A 4,304-nucleotide genomic window follows, 5' to 3' on the forward strand; every position below is an offset into this window, starting at 1 on the left:
AAGACAATTTTCCAAAGATGGCAGCGCCCTTGTTTCTCTGGTGCATAAGGTCTTTTTTGGCTACAAAAACTATCCGCTAACAGTATTCACGACTCTTGCGTTGCCCTCCGCCATTTTGAAAAGGTCAAAGGTTATCTCATCTCGGCAACTCGTGCATCAAAATATTCTACGAGTTGCCCAGTTGAAAATACCACATGAGGGGGTGTTCATGTGCATTTTCCATGTCGGCTTTTGGTATTTACCATAATTACCATAGCACGTGAAGGCACCATTAAAGTGACAGACAAGCACGCGCTTTAAATAAACAGAACGATAATATAGTTAGTGACCTTTATAGTTAACGTTCTTGGTGTGAACGGCCCTTAAGCTGTCAACATGATACATGAACATGATACAATGCATTCCGGGATTGAGGAGGATACATGCAAAACTGACTCAGAATTTGATTAAAAGCTTTTAAACAGGTTTTGCTTTGGGAATCGATGCTGAACAGAGCTTATGTCGCCATCTGCGGTCACTACCCCACCAGAGAGCCGCTGCTGTGGATGAACGGGTGAACTCTCTCTGCTTCGGGAACACAACGGGCTGGTTTTACAGCTCAGCTGAAGCAGAGTCAGCATTATGGACGCTAAGAGGATCAGCTGATGGACATTTCTGCCGCTCTCTGTCACTTACCAGAATGAGAGGTGGAGCTCGAATCATGCTCTTTACTGATGAATCTCACTTGTCTTTTCCAAATCTCTCCAACTCTTTCACAGAGAGGATTATTTACTCTGGGGGACATAAAGCACGATGATGGACAATGTTCTGGCATGCACACATGACGTCTATATTTTAAAGTAGGCTTCAAAACCAATATGCAACAACAGTAAGGAGGTGCAGAGGTAGATTTGTCCGACTCTGCACTTTGCTTCTGATGCAATCCACATCTATTAATCTCTTACATTGTGCAAATTATGCATATATCCTACAAACATTCATGCATTTTAGCCCTGCAAAGCCTGACATTAAAAACAATCATAGATAAGTCAATGCTACTATGCATGTATAGGCCTACTCTGTCAAGTGTTTAGTGTGTATTGATTCATGTTTTGTATATTTCTCGTCCATTCCCTGTTTGATACTTACTGATTTGATTTGAGTTTTTGTTCAGGTGTGTCTTGTCTATTATCTCAGATCTTAAGACCGGTGTATTTAGTCCTGTGTTTCCCTCGGTTCTTGGTCTGTCCTCGTCAAGTGCTTTGGAAGATTAGAGTTTGTTTAATAAGTTTAATAAAAGTAGCTGCTGCATCTACACTGAACAAAATTATAAACGCAACCATTTTTCATGAGCTGAACTCAAAGATCAAAGACTTTTTCTATGTACACAAAAGGCCTATTTCTCTCAAATATTGTTCACAAATCTGTCTAAATCTGTGTTAGTGAGCACTTCTCCTTTGCCGAGATAATCCATCCACCTCACAGGTGTGGCATATCAAGATGCTGATTAGACCGCATGACTATTGCACAGGTGTGCCTTAGGCTGGCCACAATAAAAGGCCATTCTAAAATGTGCAGTTTTGTGTACATAGAAAAAGTCTTAGATCTTTGAGTTCAGCTCATGAAAAATGGGAGCAAAAACAAAAGTGTTGCGTTTATAATTTTGTTCAGTGTAGATCCTGCCAACTTTCCTTTATGCTGTAACCGGCGACCTAAATACATACACATTTATTTTATTTATAGAAAAATGTGTCCTAAGTTTATTGAACCTTTAGTCAGAATATTAAAAAAAAAAAGTTTGCATGTCTTTTTTGAGTATTATATTTGAGACTTCAGGCTTCTATGGCTCATCGTATGATAAAATGAGAATATGCAGCTCATACTTAAAAAATATGTCTCCTTTTTATTTTTATATGGCCAAAAAGAAAGATGAAATTCTGATAGCTTGTAATGTAAATGAGATCTTTATAACAGTATAGCTGACTACTTACATAAAACACATAAATATCAGTCATCACTCTATATTTGCAAATAATATCTTAGTAAGATGATATTTAAATGCTTAGATTTATGATCAATATAGCTTTTACTATAGGGGAAAAACAATGCAATGCAAGGCTTTAGTATTCAATATGACAGTAGGCTTTATAGGGTTAAAGAGCTTAAGCACTTCTGCAGTATATAAGTGTAGGTTATGCACACTCCCAGCTGAAACTGATAATCAGCTCTTAATTATCATTCTTGTTTTCAACATGCATTGCCATGTTCCAAATTACCTTGAGATTTCAGCACAAGGCGCTTCATGGATTGAGATCACTGGGATGGTGCACAGCTGGAGCAGGTGGAAGCATCTTCTCAGGCCTGATGATGGGTCACACACTCACTCACACACACTCCACCATCTGCGAGTCTGACAGATGAAGGTTCAACAGATGCCCGGCCAACTGTAACAAGCTGGAGCTTGGTGGAATTCGGGGAAATACAACCTAAGGCTGTTTTTTTTTTTTAATGATTCAAGCAAGAGAAACTCTACTAAACACAGATTTGGATCATCTTGCTTTTAGAGGATTCTGTGCGTTGCGAAGGGCACTAAGTAAATCAAAACTAAGTGCAGACCAAACAGAAATAAAAGCATAATCTTCTGTACCCAGACTAGCACACTAAAAAGTCGGATTCTGGCAAAATAAATAAATAAAATAAAATAAAAAAAATAGTTTGTTGCTTGACACATTTTAACTGAAATAAAATGTAAAAAAAGTAAACTTTTGTTCTTAAGTAAGAAGCATTAAGAAAATTACAAAACTAAGCCTTTGTAAACTGTCTGTTCTTTCTATATTACTAATTATATTACTAGGATATTGGATGTTTATTAGTACTATTACTAGTAGCACAAATTAAAGCCTTATTCTGCATGACCATATTTTACCCAATACCTAAACATAACTATTAATGAGCAGTAATTAGGAGTTTATTGAGGCAAAATCCATAGTTAATAGAGAGAATTGGACCCTAATCTAAAGTGACTGAATTGCCTTATTGAAAAATCAAGTAGAAAGAGTGAAAAACCCCATATTAATGGTGGATCTTTTGTATAGAGATGAAAATAAACAGTGTAAATATATCTAGGCCATAATGTTTGCTGTGTTGCAGATTGTGTGTTCAAACAGCTGACTCAGGATCAGCCGTGCTGAGTCAATGTCACTTTTATTTGTATAGCACTATTAAAACAACACATGTTGACCAATGTGCTTTACATCATCTCAGTAAGATAGACAAAATAGTACAATAGTAATAGAATAAAAATGATCATCAAAAGGATGAATAGGCCATGGCAAACAAATGTGTTTTAAGTTGTACTTTAAAGATATGTACAGAGTCAGCGTCCCTAACATGCAGTCCCTTTCTGGATTAACTTTGTCCTTGAAATTTCAGCAAATTTTGAGTTGATGATATCAAAGTTCTTCCTGTCTGATAGTCCATTAAAAAAATCTGATAAATAAGTCGGTGCAAGGCCACGAAGAGATTTATACAACAATAAAAGAAGTTTAAAATCAATCCTATATTGTACAGGGAACCAATGTAAGGAGTGTGATGAGTGATATGTTCACGTTTTTTAATACTCGTTAATAATCTCGCGGCGGCGTTTTGAACCTTTTGCAGCCGTAGTCAAGTCACCTTCATTTATATAGCGCTTTTAACAAAATAGATTGTTTCAAAGCAGCTTCACAGTGATAATAAGAAATTAAAGTAACAGAGATTGTTTTGGCTCTACAGCAGCTCTAGGATAAAGTTAGTTTTGATTGATTCACTTCGGTCGCAACGATCATTAGTTAAGGCCGTTAACATCGTAGAATAGATGCTTGACTAATACCCTCATAAAGAATTACAATAATCAAGTGTTGGTGATATAAGAGCATGGATTGCAATTTCAAGGCTCTTATACGTCAGACATGATTTCATCTTAGCCAGATTTCTCAGATGGAAAAAACTTGACTTTACCACATGATTTATGACACTGCAGGAAGCTTTGACCCTGTTATGACCCTGTCAGGTCAAGGAAAGAGGGCATGATGTGGATTAGTCATGAGCTGAAAGACGATACGAAGGACAACAATGCAGTTAATACGAGGACGCAAAGTATATCAGTGTCATTTTTGTGTAGCGTGTTAGGCGCTGGACATGGCGAGGTCAAGGAATCGATTCCTATATGATATATATTCATCCACACATGGATGAAACGTAGAGCTCAAAGAATCTTCAGAATGAAATACTAGCAGTATACATTTTCTTTCCTTTGAATAATGGAGAGAAAGTAGTTTCAAAAT

Source organism: Rutilus rutilus (assembly GCF_951802725.1).
Source record: "Rutilus rutilus genome assembly, chromosome: 15".
NCBI lineage: Eukaryota > Metazoa > Chordata > Actinopteri > Cypriniformes > Leuciscidae > Rutilus > Rutilus rutilus.